The sequence below is a fragment of the Capsicum annuum genome, chromosome 8, assembly GCF_002878395.1.
Source record: "Capsicum annuum cultivar UCD-10X-F1 chromosome 8, UCD10Xv1.1, whole genome shotgun sequence".
NCBI classification, from domain to species: Eukaryota; Viridiplantae; Streptophyta; class Magnoliopsida; order Solanales; family Solanaceae; genus Capsicum; species Capsicum annuum.
In genome coordinates this window covers 93,194,642-93,216,879 of record NC_061118.1, presented here as the reverse complement: position 1 = coordinate 93,216,879, position 22,238 = coordinate 93,194,642, and the positions used below count along the sequence as shown (strand labels likewise).

Here is a 22,238-nt window from a genome sequence, read left to right as displayed (position 1 = left end):
AATAATTAAAGCAATACTCCATAGAATTTTTTAAATTTTAGTTAGGCTATTAATCACTACTTAAGAGTCGATTTTTGGACAGATTTTGTTTATCCCAATTGTTACATAGTGTGTAATTGTAAGACCTCACAAAGTCCTAGACATTTCCATCCTTTACAGCATGTTAAGAGGTCCGAGACTTAGAAAATTTCAGCCAAGTGTTGACACTTAGTCAAATTTTTTGCCTCAATATTTTAATGATACCATTCACGATCTTCCCAGCCTTAGATTATAGATCTTTAAATTGATTCATGATCAGGGTCATCTATAGGTCAACTTGGGTAAGTTTCAGAATTTTTGAACATTGTTTGATCCACATTTGGGTGACCAAATTAGCAATCAATATGATCATAATGCATTGCATTGGCTATCTCATTAGTAAAATCGATGCAATGCGTCGGTGATCGCGTCGACTCCATCGACACAGCACGTTGCCTATCGCATCACTGGAAAAGATTTGTGTATTATTTTATAGGTTTATGGGGGTAATTGGGTTATTTTCCCATTGCAATACTCATCCATAACACAAAATTAAACCTCCCAAAGGGAAAAATTCACTCACTATCTCACAAATACTTTCAAGAACAAAGCCCTAGTTTAATCAAGACAATTCTAAGTCCTAGGAATTCACCGATAATTCTCACAAAATCAACAATCAAGGTATGCTAGGTGTTCATCCATGGATTTTTTTCCACCCATGGAGTTCAAGAATCCTTTTCAAAACTTGAATTTTTATTCCATGTTATGAATTGAATTATGCTCATGTTTGTGTTGTTGTATGGGTTTAATGTTAAGATCATTTATGAGTTCCATTAAATTAAGTTAGCATGTGTATTGGATTATGAATCTCTCATATCAAAACCCTTGAATTTGCAAGTTGCTTGTTGTAGTTATGATTCCCTATGTGTTTATTTCTCATGTATAACAATCATGCTCCCCAAGTGTTCGATAGAATGTCCATATGAGTAATTTATTCATGCTAACCTATTATTGTGTTTCTAAAGCTGTGATATAATTTTATCTATTATGCTATCGAGTCTTGGGGATATTTATTACCTGAAATTTAGTTGTTTACATAGTTGTAGTAGTTATAGAATAGTCCCAGTAAAGGTCAAGAACAGTAATACTCAGTCAGTTATAGATCTCAATAAACTCAGTCCAATTCAGTCAGTCAACACGATCAGTTTCAATTTAGTCAAGCATAGTAAAGTCTAGTGATATGTTTAATGTTGATTAAGTTGGGAGTAGGATTCAGCACCGAGCAAACTCAGGGATAACAGAACTTAGTAAACTCAGTTCAGTTCGGTCAGTCAACACGATCAGTTTTAGATCAGTCAAGCATAGTATAGTCTAGTGATCTATTCAATGTTGATTCAGTTAGGAGTAGGATTCAGCATCGAGCAAACCCAGAGATGGGGGCATTCCTGTCGGCAAAGGATTTGACCCATAGTAGGAGTCCCTGCATTATTGAACTATGAAGCTAGTGTAGGGTAAATCATTCTCTTGCCATACTAGGGTTGAAGAAATCATATATATATTTCATGAGTCTTCCTGCCAAATAAGGGTTGACCTAGCATTATTAGTATCCCGTGTCAAGGTGCTAATACCCTTCCAAATGGGGTTATAGGTTTGACCCCAAATCAATTTATATCGAGTTATATCAGTTAGATGAACACTTCCACAGTTACAGTTTTTGTCTCAGTATTCAGTAAAGAACTCAGTCAAGTTCTACAGAAACATGGCTATCAGTTATTAGTTATTCATCCATCAAAATTCATTACTCAGTTTTAGTATAATCTTAGATACACGGGGTATACCTATATGTGCAGTATAGCATATTTAGTATGTTTAGTAGTTACAGTTTAGCATGTACTCTTATCCAGTTACTTCATGATATTCATTCAGTTGGTTATCATTTTATGCATATGAACCCATGTATATAGCCTTACCTCACTTAACATACCAGTATATTCCAATTACTAACACATACTCTTTCTTTGCACAATGATTTCTCATATCATAGGTTTAGACGCTCAGATTCTCGATCGTACTTAGTAGCTTAGGCTATCAGTAGCAGTTATAGTGGTAAGTCCTCATATTTTGAAGAAAAAGCTTATCTATTTTAGTATTTCAGTAGTTCAGTAGTTATTTCAGTCGAAATTAGTTGGGGGTTTGTCCCATCTTCTTTATATTCAGATATTTAGAGACTTTCAAACTAGCATAGTTAGTTATTCTATTTTCAGATGTTATTATTAGTTATACTTAATTTGGTATCAGAGGTCATAGTTCAAGTGTCCTAGGGTGTCTTCTAGGGTGTCTTTGAAGTTGTGTCTAGTACCGCCCTTTTTATGGGTGTGAATTATGCTACACTTAAAATTGGGTGGCTACGGAGAATTTAGGAGATGTTTCATATTTTTTCACACTCTAGATCTTACAATAGACTGGATCCATAAGAAAATTACTTAGATTTATGTGTGGCTCAACTCCTCCATTTGCACCTTATTATTAAAGTGATAAAAGTTGTAATTCTTAGATTCCTATCATTGTGTTGCTCTTATATATAGCCATCAGAAATATAAAAGACCATACCAATTTCGAGGGGAGCTCACTAATGTATATAATATCATTATTTTATTAGAATGCACCCTTTTTTCATATGAATGGTCTATTTGTCCCTTTGTAATATGTTCTCTCAAACCCTTTCAAACAATATTACCAATAACACCTTTAAAAGTGGAAATATATATTTCAATACTTGGGTTGTGTTTTCACCTAAGAGATAGTATAGTTTGTGGTATTGTAAGTCATAAGTAGTATAATGAATTTTAAAGCCAAAATTATGAAGTCAATGTATAGTGGCCTAAATGTAAAGATAGTAAATTAATCGAACTATATAGCTAGAGTCATGTACCTATTAAGTGATTGATGGGGTGATATGTCCTTAGGTGTTAGCTACAGTGTAAGTTTTGTATAGATTCTAATAGTTTCAATTAGAGAAAGGATTATTGGATATAATGACTTATAAGTGTGCTTGAACTAGGAAGCATGTTAGGATGACGTGACATGGTGTTAGTAAAGATAAAGTGCATGTTGTGAACAAGAGGATAGAGTGGTTGGGAATTGAAAAATTTAGGCTACCCTTTGTGTTTTAATGAGAGTATCCCTAATTTTTTTAGAGCTATTAATATAGTATAGGTAGGTAATTGAATAAGTTGTAATAGTGTGTGAAGAAAATATGCGGATAGATTGTAATTAGATAGGTTGTGAGATTATATTAAAAATTCACTATTTTGTCATGAGCCCTCAATGATATATTATTTAATAATTCTTTTATGTAGTAATAATTCTGAGTAGTATAAGTGGATTAGTGTTGTTATCTTTGTTTAGTACTAGCCCGTTAAGTTTTACCATAGATGATCATTGTGGTAAGAAGAAGGGTAGTATGAGACTGATAATATTAGTTATGATTTGATATATTAACGTATGTGAGAAATTAAGTTGTTAACTTGTGAAAAGTGTAAAAGTGTAAGTGTGATATATGCGGGCTCTATATGGATAAGTGAATGGAGGAAACAATATTTGATAATGAGAAAACCTTAAGAATTCTAAGAAAACATGAAATATACATCGTAGATGAGATTCTACACTCCTACATATGGTATGTTCCTAGTTTATTACTTGATATTGTGTAAGGTTGAGAGATTTCAGGCATGAATTATATGGTATCTTTACTATTTGAATCAGTAGATTATTGATAAGACAATGCAATGTTGAGTCTCTTAATATAACTTTTAATTCTATAAAATTGGCTGGATAGAAATTTAGAGGTGTGATCATTGTAGACTAATAAGAAAAACCAATTTTCTGTAAATGTTAGAGGAAGTCTTTATATATATTAGTAGGAGCATAAATTATAGAGTGATGTCCATATAGAGTCAAGAAGAAGTTTAGAGAAGTATCTTAGAAAGAAGTCCTATCAAAGATTAAGTATCTATAAATATATTTTATCAAGGAGAGTTTAGAATTCATGTATACAGTGATACCCCGTTGATGAATAGTAAGGTGATGATAAGATCACTTAAGATTATAGGTCCACAAATTTAGAACATCAATTTTTGAGCAAAGGGGGTGATGATAGGGTGAAGAACCAAGTCAGATCTTGGGATTCAAATAGTAACATAATGAGTTCCAGAAAAGAGCTATAATGAGAAAGCGACCCATTCTTATCCTAGAATATTCCTTGTACTTATGTCATTAAGATACTCTACTCATATCCAACGTATTAACATCATGCCTATGGTCTAGGATTATGTACTTCATATAAATTTACATCCATGCTTAGTACTTACAATTAAAGTAATATCTTCACTCAATTATCCCAGACTTACTTAATGAATAAATGAATTTGAGTATGTCCAGATCTATGAACTCACTTTTTGATATTTTTAAAATCATGTTATTTCATTATCTATGTCCAGAATGACTCACCTTTCATGATTTATGTGATAAATATATGTATTATCCGTGCCTAATGTACCTTTAGGTTTGTTTTGAACTGGAAAACAACATGTGGTTAGACTCAGGCTTTAGCAGTTATGTCTTCGTATGGGGATTATAAATGAAAATGATGATGTGTCGTATTCAGAAGATAAAACATAGTTAAGAAATCTTGTTAAGCTAAAGGGTTATCAGTCATAGCATCTATGGTGGAAATAATGATCCAACTATGTTCACCGCATCCTTGATTCTCGTTATGTAACATTAGATTGCATAGAACCGATACTCATGGCCACGTTCATATGTAGTTTCTCATGTATATGCGTCTTTGATTCTATGGACACATGTTTCATGTCCTTAGTGTGATAATTCTTGTATTTATAACTTGTGATTCTGAATTCCTTAATACTTGGTTATCAAACCATTGTCATAAGTACCGCTTAACTAGATCGATGAGTATAGTGCAACAGTAATAAATTGTTTAAACTCATGTGATTTCTTCTATACAAGACCTTTATTCGAGGACAAATGGTTCCAAGGAGAGATAATGTTACACCTCACATTTTATGTTTTAGTCATAGTTGTAAGTTAAGGTGTTATGGCTACATAATTGAGCCTACCGTGCTTCAAATTTAGTTGAAAATCAAACAGGCATGATTCATATAAGTTTCAATGGTTGTATGAGCATAATATCTTATCCAGGGACGAAGATTTCACTACTACAACTTAGCTGGCGTAAAAAGCAATATTAATCATTTTAGCTGGCGTAAAAGACAATATTAATCATTTTTAAAAGATCACATGATTTCAAACTTTTTATATATTTAGATGCCGTAAACATAAATCTTAAAATAGATTAAGGCAATATTATGTTTGCTCATGGTTTAGGTTATACATTTATTTGTGATTAATTCTAGGTTACACACACATTCCTCCATAAAATCTTACATATGTGATATGTTGTAACACACTCATTTTGAACAATATTTCAACTTTTAATTAAAACTAATCTATCTCTTCTAATTGTACCTCATATTTCTTGCAACGTTTTTTCTATTTCAATTCTGAAAGTAAGAATCTAAAAAGGGCAAGTCCGATTCCCTAAAGGGGACTGAATGTAAGATCTAAAAATGTAAAAAAGTAATTATAAAGAAAATAGGATCATTATTCAACTCGATTTAGATATTATTCAACACATAATTCAAGGAAAACTTGAAAAGAAAGAACCAAAATCTTCAATTAAAGAAGAAGAGTTTTACTGAAGAATACTATTATCCATTAAAACTTCATGCAATAGACTATTAGCTACCTAAAAAAAGATGCCAACCTAAAAACATTATAAGCATCAAAAGGTACGTAAACCCATGCCCAGAACCATACACACTTACATATTGTAATTAAATCTTCTAACTACTATACTTTTTTCCGCATTTTATTTATAAAACCATAAAAAGAACAAGCTAAGAAAATTCATTCTAATTTTCTAGATAGAACTATTGATTAAAGCAACTCATTCACAATTTTAGCGTAAGTATTTATTTTAAAGATAATTTTAGATGATTAATCGAGTATTCTCACAACACATTGATCTTCACAATTTGAACACATTGTTCTGCATAATTTTTAAAATAATAAAAAGAACACCTACCTCAAAAATGTAGTACCATACATTAGTTGTCACAATGGTAGGCAAACTTGTAAGTCACATACATAGATAAATCGACTCATGTGCTATAGAAAGTAGTTATACATTCACAAAAATATTCATTTTGTATCAAAAAATAGAAGAACTATGATACTCAAACAAACATAGCCTTTTAGTTTTAAATATATTAATACTAAGCCATTTCATTCTTTTAGTTGCTCTCAATTTCGTTGATCTAATTCATCTAGATACTAATCATCATAATTTGAATATACATTTTGAAGGTACTTGTATAAAAAAAATAAATGTTCCTCAGGCCAATATGATAACTACAACAAATAGCAATAGTATAGACTATCCAAATTAAAAAAAGCTTCAAAACAATCTAAATCATACTATTTGATAATGATCATCAAAACAACAACACTGTGATAATGACAAAGAGATGAATGAATTAAATTATCAACGATTTGTTCATCCCTAAAACAACTCTTTCATTATTATGCGAAGGGTGTATTTACATCAAATAATGCATTGATCTCTGACATACAAAGCCTTAAAATATACAACAAAGGCATTAGATAAATCAATGGGTTTAATATTTGAATCAAAATTTTTTTTGTCAAGCAATTTTTCTAATTCTTCTATGGGAGACAACTTTTCAAATTCCTAAATATCTAGAGGTCTCCGAATACATGCAATTTACATATGGTGGAAGCAATAGACACATGGATAGATATTCATGTGGTAGAGAAATAATTCTTCTATATTATGTGTCGTCATTTAATCAGATATGAAATTTAATAAATAAATAATGACTTCATATAATTTATAAAATTGTCCCTCTTAAAGTCACATTAATATTTATTTTTTAGTTGTCTTTTCTTACTAAGTGAGACCCAATAAGAATAAATGAGGATGTTGTCATTAATAGTTGTCAAATAAGAAAAAATAATATTTTCTTCAGAGGGAATAAAAAAAATACCGACACATAAAAATGAAACGGAGAGAATATAAACCTTGACATATATTTTTTGACAATTATAATGAAATATATATGAAGTATGAATAAATACATAATTACCTCCCTGATATTGGCTGAGTTTTTCAAAAAGACACCTAAACTTTGAGTTCGACCTATTACCACACGATTCTTACTTAATCCGTTGTAAATACACCATTTTTCGCTGAATCTCAGTCACAACAAAGAGAGTAAATATACGCACCAATCAGGTGCTGCCACGTGTAAATACGTTTAATTTCATATTTTATTTTTTTAAATAAACTTTTCCTTTTTTATTTTATTTATCAATTAATCAATTTTCTTCTTCCCCAATTCTTCATTAATCAATCTTCAATCTCCATTAATTTCACTTATCACCCGTTCATCATCTCTTTTTCTCTCCAATTCTCCATTAATAGCCATTACTCTTTTTTCTCCAATTCTCCTTTGAAGCTAGGAAATTTCAAAGAAAAAAAATTTCTCCTTTATAAATCAAACTAGTGGGATAAAAAAATCGTGTTATTAACTTTAATTTCTTGTTAATTTGTTTAAAAGTTGTGAAATCAAGTTTCCTTTTTGTGATTATTTTTTTCATCTTCAATACCATTTATTTGAATCATAAAACTCCATTAATGGAGCTTTAACGAAGGAGTTGAAGAAGACAATGTTTTTGAAATCTCATTACTCATTAGTACTGAGTAATTTTCTGAAATTCGCAACTCTATATATCCATGTTGTGAAGAGAAAAAACAAAGATACTATTAATGAAGATTGATGGAGAAGAAGAAGATGATGAAGAAGGTAGAAATCAAAAAAAGATAGAAAATGAAAGAAAACAAAGACACCACCATTGTTGAATCCCTTCAATTAAGTTATTTATAGCTCATTTTTTGTGTGTGTGAAATACCAATATCTTGAAATTTTGAGTATTTTTTTTCTTTTTAGAGCTTTTCATGCTTGTTCTATCTGTTAAGAATAAAAATGGAACACGAAAAACAAGAAGATAATGGTGGCTGGTGGGTGGGGGGAGGGGGTACGGAGAGGGGTAGGGATAATTTTTCAAAGTAAATAAATATTATTTTTAAAAAAAAATTATATATTAATTATTTACACGTGCCAGTTTTTATTGGTCAAAAAGTCAAATTTGAGCCCTTTCATGCGCCTGTTGCGTGTGTATATACGTAGAGGTCCAAAATGGTGTGTTTGCAACGTAACAAAGAAGAATTGTGGGGTAATAGGTTGAAGTTAAAGTTTTGGTGTCTTTTTGAAAATCTCGAACAACATCAAGGGATAATTATGTATTTTCTCATGAAATATCAAAACTATCAGGCAGAATACATACGTAGGTCCCTCAAGTATGCACCATCTTTCAATTAAGCACCTCAAGTGAACATTGTTCCATTTTGGCATCTCAAGCGGTCTTCAAGTGTACCACTTTGGCACCTTTTGCCGAATCAACAAATTTATATTGTGTGCGTGTATTACACGCGCCTGATGATATGGAAAGTGAAAAATAATATGCTGACACATGTTATTTCTCTAAAAAATAATTTTAAAATCATTAATTAATTTTTTTTTTCAAAAAAAAAAATAAATAATCACCCCTTTTTCCAATAATTAATTATAAATAAAAAAACCTCAAATAATTTATAAATAATTACTTTAAATAAAAAAATTACCCCCTCCCCCTAACCTACCCACCCCACCAACCTTCTTCTTCAAACACCCCACCCACCCACCTACCCCATTAGTCCACCCATCCCGCCACCCCTTCTACCCCACCCACCCATATGCCCGCCACCCCACCTACCCCACTAGTCAATTTTTAATTTTTTAATTGATTTTATTCTATTTTAATTTTTCTTCACGAATTTAGCTTTTATTTTTTAATTTCTTTCACCAATTTTGCGTCAATTTTTATTTTTTCTTCACTAATTTTTCTTGATTTTTATGCTTCGATTTTAATTCTTTTTTATTGATTTTGTTTGAATTCAATTTTTCTTCATTGATTTAACTTTATTTCTTAAGCATTCTTATTTTTTATAATTAAGCATTCTTATTTCTTGATTTAATCATTCTTGTTTTTTGATTTCTTCTTTCATAAAAGATGTAAGATTCTTGATTTAACCATTTTAGCATAAGGATATGTTAAGGAAAAAAATGGTGGTAAGTTATTGGATTGAAGAAAGACGAAAAAGAAAAGAGAAGAAAAGAGAAGAAAAATAAAATTACAAAAATGCCACTGAAAATTTACGAAGATGCCACCCAAACGCGCCTTCAATGCGTGTGTCACACGCACCTTACCAACTCAATAAAAAGGGTCAAAATGACATACTTTATACCTACTTGAGGTGCCGAAATAGAACAATATCCACTTGAGGTGCCTAAGTGAAAAATGATGCGTACTTGAGGGACTTGCGTATGTATTCTGCCAAACTATCCTAAGTAGTCCCTTCTATAAAAATCATGTAATGCGCATGTGGTCTAGTCATAGACACATGAATAGATAATTTTCATCATGTGGCAGAGAAATGAAAATATGGGAAGATATTTTTGGACATTACATACAATGAAATAGATGTGAATACCAAAACTATCCGTGGGCGTTCCTTTCGTAATATTTCTATATAGTAATTTTTTTTTCAAATTGATAATTACAAGCCTCCTTACCTGAATCCTTACCCGACTTTATGATTTTACCTTCCTTTCAAATTAAATTTTTCACTATCTGGCGCAACACTTGTGCTTTGTTTCGCCTTAGGAGACAATGTCCCAAATTCTTATGGCAAATATCTATAAAAGGCCAAAAAATTTTAAGTTCAAACCTACATATAAGATACTCCCTCATGTTCATCTTATTTATCATCCTTACCGCCTTATCAAAAGTTCAAGTGATATGTAATTATTACTAGCTTTTACCTTGATTATGGAAAAAGATTAATATAATTTTAATAAAAATTACCTAACTCATATTGACTGAAATATTCTTACAAATATTTTAATTAGAATTGTATTCTGCTAAGCTAAACTTGTTAATGATGTTTTGAACTCTAACTCTAAATTTAACTATTGCTCCATCCATTTACTTTATTCATCAATTTTTCTAAAATAGATTTTTATTTTTAGCATATCAAAAGACTATAATTATTTTTTCATATTGTACCCTTCACATTAATTACTTTATTTTTTCAAATTATTTTCTAATATCCAAGACCATGATCAATTAATAAAGATATTGTGGTAAAGAACCCATAATAATCATTATACTTTATGGGGCGTGCGAAGTTCAAATTAAGTAAGTAAAAACGAATGGAGGAAGTACTACTTTAAATAATTATTTAACGAATGGAGGAAGTACTACTTTATATAATTATTCAATACCGAAGATAGCACAAATTTTATTTTTTACATAAAGGACAATTTTATAAAAATGAATTAAAATTTTTAATTACTTGAACAAAGTATCAATTTTTTATTATTTGAAATAAAATTAAAATTTCAAATGGTTTTGCTTATTGAAGTTGTTACGTGGGTGTGTAAATACAGGGGTGAATCCCCGATTTCTCAAAATCGATTATGCCATGAAGTGTATCATGATCGATCGCAAATGACTTCCCAATCACTTTACTCTAAAGTGAGGCAAGCAACAACAAGTGCAGTTGGTCCCGAATCATATTAGAGAAAGTTAACTGAATGTAACCTCTAACTATCCTGAAGTTACGGTGGTAGAACTAGATTTGGCTAGACTCGAACTGACATTTGTCTTCTCTAGTGTCGTTCATATGTCAAACTGTCTTTTGATCTATAAAAATAGTCCTCTAGTCTTTTGACAGTTATTAAAATATTTCCCTAAAATAAGTAATTTTGACATTTTTTTTAAAAAAAAATTCAAAAAGACTTATTACATAAATAAAGTGACATGTACCTCCTTGAATTAAATACCTGAGACGGTGTCCGACCATGATTGAACTAATGCTTACCCTCAGCTATCAAGATACTCATTAACTTGTAATCTCAGAAATCAATATAATACCTTTGCTTTCTCCAGGAGTTAAATATACCTCTGCATATTGTTTCGTAGCTTTAATACGATAATCTGTTAGCTACTTATTTTACGATCGATCATATTCTTCTTGCTCGAACAAAGCACATTGGATTAGATTCTTATTTTTGCCAAGGAAAATTTCTCTTCCAAGTGTCTTGAAATTTGACAATATTAGTTTGTTAGATCAAGTTCTTGATATAGTTACAAAGAGTCTACAGATTATTCAATTTCTATTTCAAAGAGATGTGTTTGTTATTATTAACGCACAACTTCACTTGCAAGAGAATGTTATTATCACAACCTTTTTTTTGTGTTGACTAATGTGTCTTATTTACCAAATGAACTATTTATTACAAAACTCATCATCAACTAGAGAAGATGCCTCATAGCTGAATCAACCAATACAACAACCTAATCTAACATTTACAATTATTTGAAGAACCTACACATAGTAATTCATAGTATCTACTTCTTGGCTAACTTGATCATCATGGAGCCTCAAACATGTACATCTTGAATAATATGTTCTAAATATGAGAAAAGAAATCGATTAAGGAAAAGAGTTAGCCAAAATTCTCTCTCTATCCAAGAGAAAACCTAAACATAGTTTGCCTATGAGTAGGCCATCATGGCCACCACGTCCAGTGGGACTAATCCATCAAAAAGTAATCCTAAGTGTAAGGAGATAGAAAGAAGTACAAAAGTAGAAGAATCTAAAGAGATTTCGTATGAAAGTTTGTTGAAAAATAAAGCAAGTGATATTGTAGTAAGCAAAATAATACCAAAGCTTGTGATAATGCTGCATGGTGAGCCTAGTATTACATAGAAGTCATCTGAAATAAGAATATGATTGTACAAGAAAATATACAACATGCTATTATTGGTAAATTCTCTTATGGAAAATCAGACATAATGGAGATGCAGAAACAAGTTCCAGTAAAATATAGAATCAAAAGAGATTATAATATAGGTATTTTTGATACAAGAGACATCCTTATTCAATTGAATATTCTGGGAGACTATTGAATATTCTGGGAGACTATGTCAATAAAATGTTAAAAACTACTTACTATACCAAAGCCAAAGATATGTACTAGCAAATGAGAACCCTAAAGTAGGATCCTTGGTTTGAACCAGATGTCGATATTACGATAGGTGTTTCATAGATTTCCATGCCTGATTTACCACCAAACATTTTTGCTAAGAAAGATATTTTTTTAATAGCTTCAGCATGGGGAAGCCATTAACAGTGGATATGGCTATTAAGAATCAAACCAGGCCAAGTTGTGCAAGGTTAAAGTTGAAGTTGATCTGGTAGCTAACCTTCTAAAGAGAGTTAGAATCAACAAAGAGGATGATGTTACTAATCCACTATGACTATAAACCTAAGTATTGTAAAGTGTGTTATCTACAGGGGCATGATGAAAATTCTTGTTGGAATGTTCATCTAGAGTTGATGGAGGAAAAAAAATGAGAAGCAAGAAGAGCCAAAAATTTAGATAGATCCAGTCAAAGATAATAAGGTAGAAAAAAAGTATAATAATCAGAGAAGGAGAAGAATGAATAAGCACCAATGGCTAAGTAGGAATAATAAGTATATGAAAGATATGTTTGGACACATATTGGGCGAAATAGAGGAGGAAGATGCAAAGTTGATGCCGGTTTCTAATACCTTTGAGGTACTTGTGGAAGAGCAGAAGAAATTTGAGTCAAACAAAGTTAAAACAATTGACATAGGGGAAAAACAATAGACGAACAAAGAAAGTACAAAATAATGGGTTACTAATAGTTTTGAAAAATTAGAGTAAGACATAACAACAGAGCAATCAGTAGATAAAATGAGCAAACAAAATAAAGTTGAGGAGATAGAGGTGGGGTTCAGTGATGATACAACTACATAGCAAACTCCAAAAGGAAATGCTAAGTGGGATATGCAGTTAGCTATTTTGAAACTTAAGGGTGACAAATATAATATGAAAGTGATGGAGGACATTCTACCTTTAGAAATCCAAGTTGAAAAATAGTTGGCATGTAGTAACAAAGATAATGTAGTGATGGATGAAGATGATTTGGAGGAAACGGATGACAAAGTGGGGATTGAAGGGAATCTATCTCCTAAGAAGATAGATAGGTTGAAAGGAAATAAGGATATTCAAAAGAAAAAACACAAAGGTGATAAAGACATTAAAGAGTATAGGAGAATGTTAGGAATGCAACATTCAATAACTAATACTTCTAGAAAAATATGCATATTCATGGAGTCTAATATTGTACGTACAATTATAAGAGATGAAGAGCAACAAATCACCATAAGGTTGGAGAATTAAGAAGCAAGGGTGATAGTAATAGTATCATTAATTTATGCTAAATGTACCCAGGGGGAAAGATTAATGTTATAGGAATCACTTGAAGAATTATCTTAGAGAATTCAAGATCTCTGGTTGGTAGGTGGGGATTTTAATGTCATAACTAATTAGGAAGAGAAGGTAGGAGGCTTACCAGTGACTGTAGAAGAAACTAAAGATTTCAAGCATTGTATAAACATGTGTAATATAGAAGATCCTGGGTTTAAGGGGAACAAGTACACTTGGTGGAATGGAAGAACTGATGAAGTGTGTAATTTTAAAAGACTGGACAGATTTTAGGTTAATGAGAAATTGCATAATATGTTTCTAGTACAAGAAGTTGAACATTTATTTAGAAGTGGTTCTGATCACTCCTTTAAAAATCAACTTCAGTATTGTAAAGGAGAACATTTTTAAACCTTTCAGGTTCTTAAATATTTGGCTAAAGGATAAGTCTTGTTTGCAGATAATACAATAAAAATAGAAGCCTGATGTGATGGGAAATCCTTTCATTATGTTTCACCATAAAATGAAAAGAGAGAAATGTGCTTTAACTAAATGGAGCAATGATTGCTTTAGTAACATCTTTCAAGAGATTTCTACTTTGGAAAAAGTTATTAAAGTTAGGGAGATACAATTTAAGGAGAATCTGTCAGGTGCAAATAGAGAATTCTTGTTAAAAGCTTAGGCAGAACTCACTTTACAGCTTGGCGGGAAAGAGGAATTTTGGAAGCAAAAATCTGGTTTAGAGTGGTTTAAGAATGGGGAAACAAACACTAAATTCTTTCACATAGTGGTAAAAGGTAGAAGAAGTAGGATCAAGCTGAAAACAATACAAAATAATTAGGGGGAATGGTTGAAAGATCTAAATAATATTGCAGAAGCTGCTACTTAGTTCTTTCAAAAGCAGTTTTTTAAAGAGGAAGACACCACTGATTTTGGAATATTGGAGTAATTACCAACAATTCATCATGACAGTCAAAATGAAGAACTAAACAAAATACCAGAAATGCAAGAAGTGAAAGAGGTTGTATTGAGGCTGAATAAAAATAGTGCAGTAGGACCAGATGGAATAACATGAGCATTCTTTTAAGATGCTTGGGATATCATTAAGGAAGACGTGCATAAAATGGTGGTTTCTTTCTTTTATGGGTATGAACTACCATAATTTGTAACTCATACAAACTTGGTACTTCTACCCAAAAAGTTAGTAATAAATAATTTCTCTGACATTAGACCTATTTCATTTAGTAATTTTGTAAACAAGGTATTTTCTAGAATAATTCATGAAAGGATCAAGAAGGTGTTGCCTGATATTATCTCTGAATAACAAGGAGAATATGTTCAATGAAGCAGTATTGAATAAAATATACTAGTGGTGCCAGAGATCATAAATGATATTAAGAAAAGAGGTAAAATTCCTAACATGGTGATTAAGCTTGACATGATGAAAGCTTACGATAGAGTGGACTGGTTGTTTCTTACTAAAATATTGAGGAAGTTGGGTTTATTGAATTGATAATTTATATAGTATATAGATTAGTTGGAAACAATTAGTATTTAATATAACTGAATAGGATGCCTAAGGGATTTTTCAGGTCACATAAGGAAAGCAAGGTGATCCCTTATCACCTACACTCTTTATATTAATAGCTGAGGTGGTTTCCATAGCTTTAAAATCACTGATGTTTATAACAGATTTTAAACCTTTTGGGATTCCAAGAGGAAGCCCAAAGGTGAATCACTTTGCCTTTACTGATGATATGATCATCGATTGAAAAGCTTACCTTACTAGATTGAAGAAAGTAGCTAATACTCTAGACAAGTATGAAAAAGTGTCTGGCCAGAAGATCAATAAAGAGAAGAGTGCAAATTATTTGAACAAAGGTGTGTTTCAAGGAAGTGTGGTAATGGCAGAGGTAGGTACAAGTATAAATAGAAAGGATTTTTCTTTAACCTATCTAGGGTGTCATATTTTTTGTATTAGGAAGAAGAAATACTTCTATCAACCAATTATGTAGAAGGTTAGCAGTAAACTACTAGGATGGAAATGGAAATTGTCTTCCTCGGGGGATAGAGCAGTTCTCATTAAGCATATCTAACAAAGTATCCCCATTCACTGCCTATCAGTAGTGAACCCTTTTTCTAATGTCTTAAGTTCTATTAATAGAATTTTTGATAGATTTTTTTGGAGAAATAATATAGGTGGAGAAAATAGACATTGGATCAGGTGGAGTTCTTTATGCTTTCTCGAAGAAAAAGGAGGATTCGGGTTTAGAAGGGTACAAGATGTATTTATGGCTTTGTTTTGCAAGTTGTGGTGGAAGTTTTGAACTAATAACTCTATATGGAGTATGTTAATTCATAACAAATATTGTAGGAAACAACATTCTAATAAAATACTATGAAAGACAGGTTCTGGGTCTCAGGTATGGAAGAATATATTGCAGGACAAGGACTTAGTTGATCACTGCATTTTGTGAAAGATCAGAGGTAAACAATCTAGTATATGGTTTGATAAGTGAATTGATATTGGTGATTTAAATAACATGTTACAGACCTAGGGATGGGATGAAAGACTACTAGTGGTCAAGGATTTAATTGTTGAATATCAATGGAATGAGCATGTACTAATGCAGATATTGCCATAGGAAGTTATCAATCATATTTTAACTAAGTTGAGGCCTATAATTATTTAAGAAAAAAGAGATATTCCTATTTGGATGTTGGAAACTACTGGTAAGTTCATAGTTAAGTCAACACAGGCTTATATTAGACAGAGGCAAGAAAAAAACATGATTTACAAATCTATTTAAGTTAAGGGATTGCCTTTCAAAATGTCATTTCTAATGTGGATATTCTAGAGAGGAAAGGTGCCAGGGGAGTCCCTACTGAGAAGATGGGAAATGGAAGGACCAACTAAATGTTGTTGTTGTACTTATCCTAATCAAGAAACCATTAATCATGTGATTCTCAGATATTCTCTAGCTAATAGGACTTGATCCTATTTTTGCTTCATATGCAGGTATTTTACTAAAAGACTTAACTTTGAGAGAAACTATTCTTACATGGTGGAATGTGGAAGTCAAAGGGAGCATCAAGCCTTACTTTCAGTCACTTCCAGGTATGATCATTTGGTAAATTTGGAAAAGGAAAAATATCTTCAAGCATGAGGGGAAAAACTTGTCTATACATAAAGTAATATTTAATATTACCAGAAATATGGGATTATTACTTAAAGTAAGAAATCCAAGACAAGTATTTCCCAGTAGCTTCTAGATATACTTAAGGAACTAGAAGGAATAAAGCCAAAAATAAAGATTACTAAAGTGTTGTGAAAGTTTCTAGAGAATAGTCGGATTATATACAACACAGATGGGGCATCCAGAGATAATCCATGGGTCAGTTCATATGCCTTTTCTATAAGGGATGAGAAAAAAGATCTACTTTATGTAGAAGGAGCTATGATGGAAAATACCTCTAATGTTAAAGCTGAGGCTAATGCTATTCTACAAGAAGATATTCGTGAAGATCAACAACATACAGGTAAAGTGATCATTCAAAATGATTCACTACTGATGCAAAAAGTTCTAATCAGGGAATAGAATTATCCTTGGCATGTAAAAGAATACGTTCAGCCAATATGGAAATTAATTTATAGTTAGCAAGTATAGTATAAAAATATTCTAAGAGAGGGAAATCAGTTGGCTGATCATCTAGCTAATGTAGCCATAGATAGAGGGGATTTTGCGATTTCAAGTTTTCAGCAATTACAGGTAATAGGCAGGTAAATATTAAACTGTGACAAATTAAAACGTCCATACATAAGGATGCGAGCAACAAGAGAGTAAATATATTGAGTAGGATATAGTGTTTAGAGATACACAACCATATATTTACAATGGGGAAACTAACAAAAAGACAAAAGAAGTTCCCTAGCCTATACTATGTCAGCCTTCAAAAAGAACTCGCAACAAAAAGGGAGGGTCAGGTAAGATATTGGCAGCTGAAACTCTTAGATAGACTACTACAATCTAGTAGTATGTGGGTCTAGCATCTCATTTTCTCCATCCCAGCAAAGACTACAATAAAGATCAACATAAGTAGGGTAAAGAAGCATAGAAGCTGAAAAGGAAATTGAAGGAGAGAAGTAAGTGCTTACTCATATCAAAAGTATAATCTAGGAACCTGAGACCCTCAACATATCAAAAAATTAGAGCTTCATCCCATCCACCGAAGAACACACCTAGAAATAAGAAATGAGTCTATTAATAGTGGATAAGAAAAAACTAAAAACATACCAGAAGTGGAGCCACCAACTTTTAAGTGCTGATAAACACATGAGCAGCTTTAGTCCATATCACTTGATTGATAACCCACAGAAGATATATGAAGATTTTTAAGTTACTCACAATAAACGATAACATTTCACAGCTGAAGTGATTGGGTATGCGATGGTGAAGAGTGAAGATGATATTAGGAAACCCTTAGACATTTTTATATGTAACAGCAATTGGGATTGGGCCAAGTATATTTAAAAATGTAGTGGTCCATTCTCAGTTGTTTTAAATAATAGTGGGTTGGTCCATCTAATGTAAAGACACATTTTTTATGGATAACTAATAAAATTCAAAAATTAAACTAAAGAAAATCTTTCTCTTGACTTTGTAAGAACACCCTGACATTCTTCTCATGCCATATAAGATATACAACACTTGCTAGGTATACGGGCGGATCTACATGGGTGCCAGAGGGTTCACTCAAACTTCTTAGACAAAAAAATATGTTGTATAATTTTGTAGAAAATCAATATATCTATACATTTATTAATTTTGAACTACTGGAATAAAAAATATGAGGCTTATTTTTTTTTTGAATTCTCTTCTACATGTATAGGCATACAACAACTTCTGCTAATAAGAAAATGCTATAATAATTTAAAACACAAAATCAATGCTGAAAGACTTAAAATACTTTTCCTTTTTAAAACTCCTGAGGGAAAATCCTGGATCTTCCATTGGCTAGGTATATTCAGTATATTGCTTTTTGTGTACTTTGTACATTTGCGTATGTAATGACACATTGCTTCTCCTCTCATCAAGTATTGACCCTTCAGGGAATACCCTTACACCGTATATTTTATTCCAAATATTTTATGAGTATGAATAAGAAAAACATAGGTGGTTATTACTCTTAGTCTCTTGATCACACAAGGGATAACTAGCTGAATCTATTATACCCCACTGCATAAGTCATTCTCTAGTAAAAACCTATCCATAATCATTAATTTCCAAAAGAATATCAACTTGGGATGATAAAAATTGTAAAATGTAAGTCTCCAATTCACCTTTGGCAAGTCTTCTCCCATTAATATATATTCTTTCTCGATAAAAAACTTGTTTGCCTTGTCACTTCATGTTCCATCTGTTGTGTTTTTAAGATGTGTGAATGGAAAATGAATAGGTTCTTTTCTAGTAAGATATCAAGAGAAAGGATGCAATTTGAATAGATACCTTTTCGTAATAGATGGTTATGAACTTTCCAAAAGGTTGTGACTTTTCTAAAAAGTTACACCTTTTTCGAAGAGTTGCACCTTTATGAAAGGATGCACCTTTCTGAACAATTACTTCTCTTTGTGAAGAAACAACTTGATGACTATACAAACCGAAATTTTTCCTCAGATATAGTCATAAAACTTTGAATAAAAAAATGATTTTTTCTCTTGAAAAAACTCAAGTGTGATTTTCTCTCGTTGAGTGTGTTCATAGTTCGATAGAATATAAGGTAACACTATTCTTTAAAAGTTACTTGTTTTATCGTAGGAGGATATATTTAACAACCTTGGATACTTGAGGGGAAGAATTTCCTTAAGGACACACGGTGAATTCTATTAACATGAATTTGTTATTACATCTCTTTTTTCTTAAAGATGGTTTTACTATTTTTCGAGAAAATAGTTTGAACGTCATATTGATATTTCTTCAATTGTTTGAACTTGTGTTTAAAGTTCTTGAAACTCTATTTTAATAGTTCGTAAGTTGGTTGAACTTATGTTGAAGTCCTTAACATTTGGTTTTGCTATTTTCTAGAAAGTACTTTGAAGTTGAACTTATTGCTAAAAGTTCAAAGTTATAAATATAAAGTGTAGACTTCATTTGATTGCTCATATGATTAATTGAACATGTGTTTGAAGTTTCTGTTGAAAAATACAAATTTCACTAAACTAAAGAAAACTAGCAATTTTAAGGAAATTAGGAATAAAAATATGTAATTTTGGTGAAAAGAAAAAAAATTATCACCATTTAAAAGTCAAGTACTTGATTAATCATTATTGGGTCGAATTTTGTGGAGACTAAGATCTTTTGATTTCTACTCCCTCGGCTAGAAAATATAAAAACTTCACTAATTTGGTAAACTCTCTGTATTGAATTACAGAGTTTAAAACCTATGGGTTTTCACTATGTTTGAATTTGATTCTGATTTGAAGTATAAAAATCTTTATCAGGTTTCAAAGTTCATTCGGTTGGTGATTTGAAGATATAAAAATATCATTATTGACTAGAAATAAGTTAGTTAAAGATTAAAGTCTTTATTATTAGTATTTTGAAATACTAAAGTGTATGTCAAAAATTGACAGGAAAATGATGAATGAAATTGATCAACAAATTTATTCGATTGTAAATGTTGTTGTCCCAACTCTAACCAATGTTGCGATATTAAGTCGTTCAGATATTTCTCTAGCAATGAAAACGACAAAGAAATCAAAACATATTTTGGTGTGAACTTCACAGAATGAAAGCAAATGATGTCATGCAAATGTTCACCAGTATAGATCCTTATATTTCAAAAAATAATAATGACTCAAAATTAATTGTCTAATTTAAAAGATATTGTGAGTCTTCCCAAGATAAAAGAGGATAATGAATTAAATGAGAAATCATCAATGATGATTGAAAATCCTGTTAAGGATGATGCTCCACAAAATAAGAAGAGGAAGAAGTCTTCTGGACAAAAGATATAGCAGAACAAGAAAACATTTAAAGGCAAGTGCTACAATTATAGTGATGTAAGCCGTAAAGCTCTAAATAGTCAAGTTTTGAATAGAATAAGAAAAGTGATCAGATAAGCATGTTGGAAACAACTGTAAAGATTGAAAATCTATGTGCTATGATAACTGAAAGCAATCTAGTTGGATATCCAAATGAATGGTAGTTTAATTCAGGAGCTACTAGACATGTTTGTGCATAAAAAAAAACTTTTGCTATTTATGATACCGCTGGTCCCAAAGAAGTGATATTCACGTGAAATAATGCCACAGAGAGGTTGAAGCAAGTGGAAAGATATTCCTAAAAATGACTTTTGGCATGTTATTGACTCTCAACAAAGTTCTCCATGTTTTTACATAAGGAAGAACTTCGTATGGACAACACTTCTCACTAAATCAAGTTTAAGTGTTTTTTTTGAAAAGTGTAATAAGAAAGATGAACAAATATACAGGAAAGGGCTAACACAATGAGAGCCTTGTCAAACTTGATGTAATTACTATTGAAATAATGAACGATGAGGCTTCTTCATACTTGCTTGAGAAAAATAAATTGTGGCATAAACATTTAGGACATATCAATTACAAAATATTACAAAATCTAATTAACTTAGAAGTTTTGCCTAACTTTAAGCACAATAAATCAAAGTATCAAACGTGTGTGGAATCGAAGTATGCAAAGAATCCGAATAAGTCTTTTGAAAGGAATTCCTATCCCTTAGACTTAATCCATTAAAACATTTGTGATATGAAGTCAACATCATCTTGTGGTGGAAAATAGTATTTTATACTTTTAATGACGATTAAACTAGATATTGTTATGTTTATTTTCTAAATGGTAAGCATGAAGCAATAGATGTGCTTAAACTATATAAAATAGAAGTTGAAAACTAGTTGGATAAAAAGATCAAAATGATAGGGGTGGATAATATGAATCTCCTTTTGCAGAGATTTGTGTAGAAAAATGGAATTGTCTATCGAACTACTGCTATGTATTAACCTAAATCAAATAAGATTGAAAGAAGGAAAAGTTGCATATCAAAGGAATTGATGAATGTTTTACTCATAAGTTCAGATTTACTACAAAACTTGTGGGGAGAAGTTATCCTTACAGCTAACCGAATACTCAATAGAGTGCCCTATAGTAAGACATATTCAATTCCATATGAAAAATGGAAAGGAAGAAAACCTAACTTGAATATTTCAAAGTGTGGGGGTGTCTAGAGAAAGTCCAGATTTCTATGCATACAAGGGTAAAAATAGGACCAAAAATTATGAACTGCATGGCCCTTGGATATGCTAAAAGTAGTAAATCATGTCGGTTTTTAGTTTATAAATTCTAAAATTCTGATATCAATGATAATACAATAATTAAATTAGATAATGTTGAGTTCTTTGAACATATTTATTTGTATAAAACTAGGCGTGAGCAGTCTAGTGGGGGGTCTAAATGACCATAAGATTAAACAAGTGAGAATGTACATATTGATGAGAATCCAAGATGTAGTACACATAAAGATCGTCAACTTCCTTTGGATTAGATTTTTTAATATTTCTTTAGAAAATGAGCCTCAAATTTTTAAAGAAGAGAAGTCGTCTTCAGATTCATCTTTTGGAAAGAG

At 31.4% G+C, this 22,238-nt stretch overlaps 1 long non-coding RNA gene and 1 other non-coding gene across 2 annotated transcripts; both read right to left on the bottom strand.

Annotated features, from left to right (window-relative positions):
* Positions 1 to 6,569: 6,569 nt before the first annotated feature.
* LOC124886903 lies at positions 6,570 to 6,670 on the bottom strand. The gene has a single exon (XR_007044304.1). It is a non-coding gene; the product is annotated as a small nucleolar RNA snoR99 (small nucleolar RNA).
* Positions 6,671 to 17,374: 10,704 nt separating this feature from the next.
* Positions 17,375 to 18,048, bottom strand: LOC107879624. Its single transcript, XR_001677024.2, has 3 exons — positions 17,895 to 18,048; positions 17,737 to 17,820; positions 17,375 to 17,656 (listed from the first exon to the last, which is right to left on the bottom strand). It is a non-coding gene; the product is annotated as an uncharacterized LOC107879624 (long non-coding RNA).
* Between the last annotated feature and the right edge of the window lie 4,190 nt (positions 18,049 to 22,238).